Source organism: Pocillopora verrucosa, chromosome 1 (genome assembly GCF_036669915.1).
Source record: "Pocillopora verrucosa isolate sample1 chromosome 1, ASM3666991v2, whole genome shotgun sequence".
NCBI lineage: Eukaryota > Metazoa > Cnidaria > Anthozoa > Scleractinia > Pocilloporidae > Pocillopora > Pocillopora verrucosa.
Window position 1 is genome coordinate 13,550,075 of NC_089312.1, and position 12,146 is coordinate 13,562,220.

At 39.6% G+C, this 12,146-nt stretch overlaps 2 pseudogenes; one reads left to right on the forward strand and one right to left on the reverse strand.

Annotated features, from left to right (window-relative positions):
• The first annotated feature begins 550 nt into the window (after window positions 1-550).
• LOC131786320 (uncharacterized) lies at window positions 551-9,253 on the forward strand (annotated as a pseudogene).
• Window positions 9,254-9,359: 106 nt separating this feature from the next.
• Window positions 9,360-11,701, reverse strand: LOC131786321 (E3 ubiquitin-protein ligase MARCHF3-like; annotated as a pseudogene).
• Between the last annotated feature and the right edge of the window lie 445 nt (window positions 11,702-12,146).

Consider the following 12,146-nt stretch of genomic DNA (forward strand, 5'->3'; position numbering starts at 1 on the left):
GCTACACGTAAGAAAAACTTTTCTTGTAGCACAAGCAAGCTCTGCTGTAATGTAAGAATCGTCAAGTCTGTGACGACATTGGCCGGAACGTAAGGAATAAATAGGAGAGTGAGAGATGGAGGCAGTACTTTTTATTTTATTTTCCCAGCTTTCTTCATGCTTGAATCAAGTAATTACACAGATTGCCCAACTCCATAAGAACCGTTCTAAAGTTCAATTTTCGAGCATCGTTTGGATTTGCGTTTATAAGAGATAGTGTGATGATAACCAAAATATGCCATAAAATGATGGCTTTTGCATTAAACAACTTGAAACAAGAATAATCCACCTCAAATTTGTGTTTCGCCTCTTGGCCATCTTGGAGCTGTTCAGGCGAATATTTTGATTTCGAAATGAACCTTTCAACTATACATGAATGAATGAAGGTAAGCTTAGTTGTTTAGCACTTGTTACTCATACTCTTTTAATTGTACTTGGAGTAGTGAGAATCGAGTCAGCGAGGGTTTTTCTTCTTTTTAGGTGTTTTCCTCCGCATTGTGTAGCTATTTTCTTGTAACCAGTCTTCCGCGTTCATTTTTTCAGACCACGTGTAGTAAAGATGTCACGTGCTTCATACGGCCGTCTGCTTTTGACGGGTTCTCTTTATCCCTACCAGAAAACAATACGATAAATAATTCAGCGATAAGGTGTGACAACAGATGACTTCAAAGCAGGTAACGTATTTTGGCTGTTCTCGGACAATAAGCCGTCTTGAGAAACATGATTTGGAAAGGCGAGTGACGCAAGCCGAAATGACCACGACAGACAAGACTAAATAATTCTCCGTGGTTCGAATGATTTTAACTGCTTCGCTGATAATCGGAAGCGATGAAAGCTCTCTGGATTTGTTGATATTTAAAAGGTAAGATAACATTCGATTAGACCTTCCAGCAATATATAACTTATTGGCGACCAAACTACTGCTGGATAACTGATCGAATAATGTTTCTTAAAAAATACCGTTCGAGAAAATATACGATTTTAAATCATTGCAGATGTCGAAACCTACGAGATGGGAAGATTACTGTAAAATTTATATAAATAATCATAGTGAGATCAGGATCGCTTGAGATTTATTTTTAGAAAACTGACTCATTGGATTTAGAGATATATTTACGAATTTGATGATGCGTTCGCATGGTCACGCGATCACATTTCTTGATAAAAAAATCTCAAAAGCTTATCTATGAAACGTGTTTATGGCCATATGCTGGAAGTTGAATTAAATTTTAGAGGTAGAACAGAGGTATCGAGTAAGTTTATCCTCAGGCCAATTATATTCAACCAGGAACAGCAAAAACCCAGGGAATCGTATTCAAAGAAGCTCTTTTTACTCTGACTTCTTTGAAGCTTGTTAAAACACCTTGCTAGTTATAAATAAATCGCTGAAAGCCTCGAACAAAACCGAATTGCAAGAATTACACAGTCAACTCGTGTTGTGTTATTGCAAATTATGCATGTATTTCTTTAAGTTCCAACCAGCCGCCACGAGGTTTCCTAGAAGCAAAGTAACAATGGAAATAATAACACTTAGAGTGTCTATCTACAGTAAATACTGAGAATACTGAGAACAGCCTGAGTACAGCTCAGTACGGTAAATAATCAACTAGGAGCGGATTTGTCCTCCAAAACAGAATGTTCCTCGTTATTTCTGATGGAATATTTGAGGCTCGCTGCCGCCTCTTAAAAGCTTTGTTCTCGAAATCAAGTCACACCTTCCATTCTTTCCTTCGCAGTTCAAAATATAATTATTTGTTTAATTAAAATTGTGATCTACGGGAACGAAGAATTCACAAGAATTTGCCTCGCTCCCAATATGAGGCTCATTGCTAGGTTGGTAATGGCGCCCAACTAGTATCTAAGAGGCCTGAAATTTTCAGGCTTCTTTCCTGCAATTGCTTGAATTGCAGCTCACTTGCGATGCTTATTGGAAAGATTTTCTTACAAACAAAGCCGTAATCCCTAAGGCAATTCATTGTTTTCACTTTTGTTTTCTGTATTCAAGAACTGTGGGCATACAATGAGTATGGGACCGTTCGGAAACCTTTTTCATTCACCTCATGCACAATATTCATCAGCCAGATAATGTTCTGCGGTTAAGGATTTTTTAAGCTAGAAGATCCAAGAAAATACGCAGGTGAGCACTATTCTTGATTAGGCATCTTTTTTTTTTGCGCCAGCCAGAGAGTAAAGACATCAAGCTAAGAGGAGTGAAGCAAAGTGAAGTGTAAGTGTCCTTGACAATCCATTGTTGTTACTAAAATTTAAGTGTGTAAGCGATTGCAATCGGTTGTCAATTTCGTGCGAAGACGTCACAGATCAAAGCCTTAATCGAGCAGTCAACTTAGTGCAACACAAATGGATAACGGAGCTGAGTACACCTTTTTTGTAAAAACGTCTCATTTTTGGGCTGAGGCTGGACGTTCTCATTTATTTATTTATTATTTCTTTTTTTTTGCAATTTGAGCCTGAAAACGTTCCAAACATGAAGTATAAGTTGTACGGTAATAAATGCATCAGACGTGATCAGAATAAGTTCGACAACAAACTGAGTTGTTCTTCAGTGTATCGTGCAATAACCGCATTGTTTACGTCCCCAAGGATCTGAGTTAACTGTCCTGTTGGACCAGAGTTTTACATTCCTTTTACCTTTATTTACACTTCTCACCAAAAATCAGCCGTTCTTAACTGACTCACGGCCCGGTGTGTGTTCTTAGGTTGTTCTCAAAAATTTTGCTTAATCTCTGCCTGAACGTTCCGTTATAAAATAGGTCCTCATTAAAAAAAGAGTGTACAGATACTCACAACTAAATCGTCATCGTTCTACAAACAATGAAAGCAAAGCTCTGTTAGAACGTCTAAGAAATAAGCTGATTTTATCGTATGCTCCTCATCTAATATTTTTATGTTATGAGAACAAATCTTGCGGTCAATTCAGTGTCTCGAGAAAAGCGATTGCCTACACATTCATGAAAGTATTAAGTGTTGTGTGACTCCTAACGCAACCTCCCAGATAACGCTTATTAGGTCTTGGCGCATGGAGGATTACAGTGCTACAGTAGACCACGTACAGGGAATGAAATATCGTTGATTTACATTTTAAACATGAGATGAATAAAACTCGCTCACCTTTTGTGTTTCCTTGATCCTTTTGGCGTCCCCCAGGGAAGTGTTCTTTCGTACAGTTCAGCGTTACTTTTATTACTCGGGTTAGCTAATCCCTTCATTTACATATTGATTTGCGGCTTTCGCAGATTGTGACTGCCTACCGATGGAGGTCCTTTTGTATTGTTTTGCATTTCAAGTTTTGTCCTCTATCCCACCAAATTGTAAACATACGAGACTTCTCATCAAACCTTTGCGATTGCTGCAAAGGGCAAGTTTACGACTTTGAAAAAACTTTGTTACCTGATCTGAGGATTTGATCTTCCACGAACAGGCTTGTAATTAGAGGTTAGATCACATCTTTTTGAGCACAAATCCGTAGAAAGTAATTCCACAACTAGTGTTGTGTATTTGACTCTATTCGATTAAGGAAAAAAAATTAGAAAACATACTAACGGTGTTTGGGGACTTTATCAGTAGACCTCCATCGTCGATCAGGACCATATTTACAGAGTACGAAATATTAGCGGGAAAAAACCCCAGCTTGTTCCAGATTTTTATTTCAGTTTTAGTGCCACGAATAATAATGTCACACTTTTTTTCAATTTGTCGTTTAATGACTTGGGTGGGGTCAAACAAAAGAAAAACCTGTTTTGTTTTTGCCTGTCATACACAACAGCTTTGTCTCATCCATCTGCAGGATATCGCGTCCACGTACAATTTTTGCCCGTCCTCCCTCTGATTGAAAACAAACCTACTTTCAACTTTTGTCAGGATGACATTTGAAAGCACCTTGAAGTAATTGAGCGACTAGGTAGTTCAGAGCTTTGGTAATCGACGTGAAAGCATATAATATGGAATCGCAAAAAGAATGCGTCGACCTGACCAACAGATTCATTGCCTTCTACGTCGCTCAAGAGGCCGCTGTTGAGAAAAGAAATGAGGTAGGTCAAGCTTTGGGCAATTAAATTTATGAGAATTTTTGCTGTTAAATTTTTTCCTCCGGTTAATGTCTGGAACTGCAAATACGCTCGCTCACGATGTCAAACTTGTTTCTTTCATTCATAACGTAGAGAACTCTTCGGACCCAAGAGATCCATTAAGATCACTGATCACTTTACGTGTACCTCCCGCCAATGTTATTTAATGCATAACTTGCACTTATTGCAATTAGTTATACATCGACGAAACAGGAAGACGACTAGGTGACGCGATTCCGTAGAAAAAACTTCACGACGTGGAAAGAATGTCAGGGACGCATCCAAACCAGTCGCTAGACACTTTAATCTCCTAATCATTCTAAACAGCATATGGACAGTCTGCGGCCTTTCCTTACATCTAGGCAGTTCGGAAAGCCACAAACACACTAAAACAAAAATATATCTTACAAATACGGCACCCTTTAATCCCCACGGAATCAAACGAGCGCTTTTCATTCAACTAATTTATTCATGTTTTCTCGTCACCATATTCCCACCGGGGGAATTGTTTTTTTGGGGGGGCGTAGCTCCACTTTCTGCATATAAACCACACACGCAACCCACATTTCTCCAATCGCTCGGACCCGAAGGGCTAACGCTCGACATGTCAGCTTTTTACCTCTTTACGGTGGCTAATTTACGTATTCACCTCAGTTTGTTAACACTAAATTACTAGTTTTATTAGTGGTTAAGGAGGGCTCTTCCCTGGAAGCCGAGGTTTGACTGCCCATGAGCGTGGATCGGAATTTTCGGGTTTGCTCTTCTGTGCTATTACTTGGCACGACTCTTTACTCACACAATTGCTCAGGAATAAAACTGGTTCTGACAGACTATCGGGGGAAACCTGACGCCATTGATATGGGTTTAACCCTGGAATGGACTCAACCGCAAGGGCGGAAGGGAGCAATATTCCTGGTCGCTTCGCGCTACAGACAATTTGAAATCAGCTGGGTAAAGAGGGGCCACCCAGCATCGTTAGCTGATTGTGAACTAGTTATAGCCATAGAACTATGCATTAGATTTAATCGGCAGGAAGTGCTGTCGAGTCTGTAGTACCTGAAAATTGTTGCACAGCTGTTTCGGCTACTAATAGAAACTCCAGTGGTATGCCATGCTCTAGTAATCGAGGCTATCGCATGCGGTTAACAATTAAAAAGATAAAGAGTGATAGGTAATCTCTGCTAAACTACTGATACCAGTCGTGGTACGTGTGGTCACCAGTGTCGATAAAGCACGGTCAAAATTATTAAAATTTTCGCCCGCGACGGCCGTAGAGTTTAAAAAAACACTGGTTGAAACTGCTGACGGAATAGAAGGTTAACAAGGTTTTTCCATAAGAAAATTACGAGAAAAAGTGTGGAGGGACCAAGATACCCAATGTGATGCTTAGACCACTTACATAATTCACGGCACGATACAGCCTTGTTGCAATTGCACATATGAAACCACCAGTCCTGCGACAACAAAACCATTTTCATGGCTTTGATGTAGCAACAACAGAATCAAACAAGGGAAGGTCCAATGCCAAATGAGAGAATTTTGTGTTTGGGGAGGGAGGGGGCTTAATGCACGAGCTTTTGTAGAGACGAGAGGGCACGATTGCGTTGTCCCTAGTATTTTCATTACTAGGCGTCATGGTACACAAACTTACAATTGACTCTTAAAATTTGAAGTCTTTTTGTTTTTCAATTATCCATTCACTTGGTTTCTTCCTTTTTTCGTTTTTTTTTTTTTTTCAGGAAAATAATGTTGTGCCTCTTATAAAGTTCTTTTCATTTCTTTTTGTACTGCCTTGGTTTCACTCTTCTTGTTCTACGCATGAATCTCAGCCTTCTTTTACAAAGAACTGGTTCAACGAACCTTTAGATCAACAACTTGATGATGGAACCTTTTGACTGGTGGTATAGAAACAACAAAATCCACGGACGATACACATGAAGGGTGGCTCTGGTCAAGTGACTTAGCTTATTCACCATGAATTTTATAGGCAACTATAGGCCTTTAAATTCGCATTTCCTGTTGTATTCAAGCCTCTTTGTCTTCGACCTAACTCTTATTCAAAATTCTTTTGTTCTTCGATCGATCTTACCCCTTAATTTGGTTCGTTTGAATCATCGTCCGGTTCTCTTGAACATAAGGTAATCTCTCAATCGAACTCTTATTCCCCACGGTATCAGCGAACGCTTTTCAGTTCATTCATTTGTTCTTGTGTCTTTTATGTTCCGCATTTCTCAACCAGTAGCGCAGCTTCAAATCTTTTTGTTTATAAAACCTCACACAATCCACACTCCCTCTATTCACTCTGATGAAGGGATAACACTGAAAACGTAAACTTTAAAACTCTTAAACTTAGGTCAATTTTACACTATGAAACGCAGTTGATGAAACCAAATCATCGTTTGCGGGCGAGCCGTGCATGAAACTTACAGTTTTTCAAGCCCAGAGATAGTGCCCGCAGTCTCTGACTGGATTAGATATTGTTACCACACGCAAAATTCAATTGAAAATCTTTCTGATTGGCCGAAAGTGTACTGTGAATTTTCGAAAATAACGCCTGGGACGTCGTCTAGCTGCAGATTACACAATAATCCTGTCATGTATGACCGCGGCGCATGATTTTTAAGGGTAATCATGCCAAGTTCGCGCGCTTTGTGATGCTCGCTGATTGTATCTTTTTACACGTTTAGAAATAATTACCAGTTCCCCTCACTGTCGTGACCATTTTTTTTCGTTCAATGTATAATAAAACAATTATTATATTCGGTTTTTGTGATATCAGAATAATCAAGGTCTCGGTTAGGGTTATATCCCCCTACCTCGACCTTGTTCTTCATATCGCAAAAACCTCATCCAATAATTGTTTATAAAGCCATAATAAGCTCAAACCTCAAAGCTGTGTCTCGCAGGCAATCATAGTCGTGTGATGATGAATAGGGTATTTTTTTGGTGGTAATTGGTTACTGTGGAGCAAGTAGCATTGGAAAGTCGCTAAGCAACCAGTCATTTATATCACCTGGGGGAGGTCGGGAGATTTTTGCGGTGATCATATGGTTATCAAGGTTGAACGGAAAGGTGATCAGTCATTGGCAACAGCCTGAGAGAAAAAAGTGGGGAAATGACTGCCAATGTGGGGGATCTTGAGAGTAGTATAAATAGAAGTCTATTAGCTCTCTACTAAAATGTAAAGAAATAATCTTGTGACTCTCAGAAGCGTCAGACGTCCTCCCCTTGGCTGTTTGGGGTTTGTGGGGTCCGTGGAGTGAATGCAGCAAGAGGAATATTGCCAAGAAGGACACAACATCGCCGTAGAGTATGTTTGTCTTTGGAAGAATCGGCTCAATGTATGGGTGTCTCCATGGAAGCCAGAGATTGCCCTACTGCTGCCTGTGTACATGCATGTAAGTTCGGATGATCTTCTTTATTAAGATGAGGGCCTGAGACTATCTTTGTTAGTGATGAACTTGCCGTAGTAAGTGCAATTATGTTTTAATACATTTTTGCTTGCAGATAGTTCCCCTCCCATTTTAGTGGACAAGTCACCAGCATCGGCAACATCATTTCTTGCTCAAGAATGCAACGCTACAGTTAAATATGCGGCAAGTGGTAGATTTGGAGACCTTGTACCAAGCATGTTTATAGTTTATATCCTTCTGCTAAAAAGATGTTTAAAAGCGGATTTTTTGCCTTGGAGAGGATTCCTAAAGTTCTCAAGCCCGAGTCTGATATAACTAAGGTACAAAATGACGTAAGATAGTCAGTTGGTAGTTAGTCGGTCTGTACGTCAGTCAGTCGGTCAGTCATTAGTCAGCCGTTGGCTAATCATTTAGTCAGCCAGTCAACCATCAGTAAATCAGCCAACTAGTAAATCAGCCAACTAGTAACTCAGCCAGAGGGTTACTTAGTTGGCCTTCCAGTCAATCAGTTGGACACTTGGTCTGCTGGTCAGGCAGCCAGTCAGTTAATCGGCGAGTTAGCCATTGAGTCAGTCAGACGGTTTCTCAGACAGTCAGCCAGTCACCTAGTCAGTCAGCTAGATAGTCTCCTAGCCAGTCACTCTGTTAGCCGATTGGTCCGTCGTTTTTTCAGTCAGTTACTTAGTTAGCAAGGCGAAAAGTCGAAAGTCCGCTGTTCAGCCTCTCGCATAGCTGGTCAGTTAGTCAGTCGGTCAGTCACTCCGTATGTCTGTCTGGTGTTCACTGAGTCAGTCACTGATTCAATTAGTCAGTATCTCAATCAGTTATATATCGTTAATCAGCCTGTTAAGTCTGACGGTAACTGACCAACCCTTTATGAAATTCTCCCAATCTCCATGCAGGTGTGTTTTGAACCTTTTGGAGTGTGGTCTTTGACAGTAGCTCGAAAAGTGTTCCACTTAAACAGATCCACGAGAGCCTCTCTGAACGAAGTAAAATCAAATCGCGTGATTGGGTTGGCCATAGCTCTTCGACCTGATGGGACGTTATACGGGTACTGTTAGCCACAGGAACCTCAGGAGGGGTCTATGGCAACGTTTATTACAGGCGTTTTTCGAGGATTGAGTTTCCACGATGATATATCATTTAAGATGTTGACGACATTGGTCGTTCTTAGAATTATTTGTTTTTTAAAACCGTTCCAAGGAAACTGAAAGCGCCCCAGAAGACTGATTTCTTCGCGCACGATGTTAGTAATGCTGGAAATCATTTTTGTAACAGTTTTGAAATGTTTTTAAAATGTTTTTCATCAGATCATGAAATGATTTTTAGACTTGTACACACATTAGAAGGTCTGGGCCGCTACTTAAGCCTGTTTACCAGCAAGGATCGGTAAAAGAGAGGTTGCTACACCGTGCTCGATAATCAAAGGCCAAGCGCTTAAGAGTTTCGTGGATAAACTCAATGGTCATGCAGTTATGGAATTTTTTTAAGTGAAAATGATTACAGCAACAACAAGCTGCTCACAGAAACACATGTTTTGTATTGCAATGAAGTCAATAACTAACAGGAAACGATGAACAAAAGGTGGCATCAATATTTATTGAGGAATTAGCCCGAGCAACTTAATTTTTTTAAGAGCGTATAGCAATACTTAGGAGTTATTTGAATAACTAGTGTATTTATTTAATAAACATTCCTACTTCTTGTACTTTAGCAGATATTGAATTCCTCGCTAGCTTTTCAAGTTCACGAGCTGTCTTAGCTACCAAGCTAGTCCAAGCTAGCTTACAAATATATTAATGTTTTCTGGTTACCAGGGTTACACTACATGTTCTTCTTCCATTGATTCCTCCAAACGCCTCTTGGGAATGATTAAGATAACTTCTCTGTTATAGCCCAAAACCTTACGCAACACCTTGAAACCAAATACAATGAAGATGATAGAGGATGCAAACAATACCATGGAGAAAAACAGCAACAATGTAAGAAGGAGAGCAATAACTCCGGAAGAATTGTCTTGGCTTTCATCTGAGCTATTTATATGATCGGCAAAATACTTGCTGTTCATTTTGAATATGTAGTAGAGAAACGGAATCTCGAGAATGAATAACAAGAAGTTTACAAATCCCAGCATAAGGACGCCTTTTCGTTGCTGTTAAGCATTTCGAAGACTTGGATGAACTGCCACTGTAAAATTACAAAGTTGTTGTTAATTGTATCAAATATCATCTTTCACAAGATTTGCAGGGATCTACATTCGACGTGCGATTTTGATGACCAGGTACAAGCATGTTACAAAAGAGTTATATAACATTCTCAACCCTTTAAACTCATAGCGTGACCAGCATCTAATTTCTCCTTAAAGTAATACTGCTGAATCATTTATTAGGATCGTAAGAATAAAGGAAATGTTCACCCAGTTAAGAAGCTTTGATTTTTAAATGAATATATCCTTATCAGAATTATAGCACACGAATAACGAATTGAGGTGCGTATGGCGAATATAGATACTGATGTTAGGGTGTAAAGGGTTAGGTTAAACGTTTTTGGATATTTTCGACCACAAATTTTCGTTGTATGAAGTTTTCGTTGTATCAAGCTCTTTTGGCAACATGTAAGTCTATGTTTTGGACATTATTTTATTTAACTCTTTTGACTTAACATTTGTTCCTGGTTCAACTTCAACAGGTTATCTCTCTTACTTCTCAGGTTTTAAATTTTTTGATCCATGCCCATCTTAAGAGGTCGATTACTATTTTTCATGGGGAATCGGCCTACGCCTTATCAGTATAATGCTAACTGCGTACGATCTTAACAATGAATGTGCAATACAGACTGAGACCCCTGCCTACCTCACGAAATGGCTTGTATCTCCACCTCGTCTCAAATTTAAAATGACACAATTCACAGGTGTCTTGCTTGCGCACGCGCAACCATGTCTCTATGCAATGTTTGTGTACGAAACCAAGAGTGCCCCTGCAATGACAGGGACTATCAAGGAGCTCTCCCAATTCCTGAACAGACCGCCTGGATGACTGACAGATCCGACAGCTCGGTGAAGAGCGACCCACTTCACTTAAGCTGTGGCGTTCAATCGATGAAGGCTGTGTGAAAATAACTAAATTAGCTATTTGTTGTTTAATTAAACCAAAAACAAAGTTATCACAACAGTTGATCAGAAGAAATGGAAATACCTTAAAAAGTCAAAGATCAAAGTGAAACCAACCAAACTGTCCAAACTTAGCGCGGGAAAACGTGGGTGACCAATTCGTGTTTGTTTTAGTTTTGCATTTGATTGGTTGAGAGACTGGCGCGAGTTTTCTCGACTGTTCACAGGGCGAAGTGAAGCAAAAGCAATGCAATCTCGGATTACTTTCGACACTAAATTGAAAATCGCTCGAACTGTTGTTTAGTTACAAACAGCACAGTAAGTCATATGTTTGTTGGTATGAAACAGAAACATGTCCAGGGTTCTACTGTTGGGCTTTTTTTTGTTTTCGGGATAGAATCGTAATTGTTGGACTTATGATTTGTAAAACAACAGTGGTGTAGACAACTACCAAGTCGAGTTGTAACGTTTTTGTTCTATTCTTTTCTGTTTTTGTCATGAAACTTGGATTAACGCCGCATAAATCTGATTGGAGGGTGGTGTCTATTCGAGAATAACGAATTGGATTGGGAAAGGAAATTACGGAGTTAAAGAAATGCAAGAATCATCGGTTACTCCTTGTTCTAATCAGTGTACCTTTTTTACCCCGTGCACGACTGTAAGTAAATGTTATTCACTACAGTCATTACTAATCAGCAGCAATAGCAGCAGCATAGGCGAAGCAACGACAACAACAGCCTATCATTTTAAAGGAAATTCAACTTCACCGTCCCATAATTACCTATTTGAACTGGGACTTTTAAATCAGTTGAGAAATTGAATCAATTCCATTTTAAAATTATCTCCTTATGTCAATGTTGTAAGCCATTCAATTTTTTTAGTTTTCAGGTCAACTTACCGTGGAGTGTTCTTTGTCATTATCGTCTTTCATATCTTCAGCTTGATTGTCTTTCATATCATTACTTAAAATCTTCAGCAAAAATGGTAAATATAATTTTCTCTGATGTTGCGGGGCTAAAAACCGTTACAATGTGACATCTATTCGACATCATCCACGACACTATCGTACCGCTCGCGTGACATAACGCTTCACGCTATGATCGTTTTCATGAAACTTGGAAAAAGTCGCACTCTACAGATGATAGAGCATTCAAAGTCAGCCAGAACCACCTTGATGTAATGGTATACGTTTTTAAGAAATCTGGTGATGTGCGCAAAATTTTTTGGAGCTGTTGACTCTCAGGTTTTCTCGTTCTTGCAAACCTCCAAACCGAGTTTTCTACCCGCGCGCGCCAATAAATTAATACATCATCGTTCACCTACACGCAGAAGAACAAACTCGCGTAGACTGACTAGTTATTCTTCCAAAAAATGTTTGCAGAAACTGCTTATCTTTCATGAGAAAAATAGTGGCCTCCTATCCAATGGCCACCTCCATTCAGGAGACAAACTTTGATCCGGGAAGATTATTTACGCAGCCTTTATATTTATTTACCT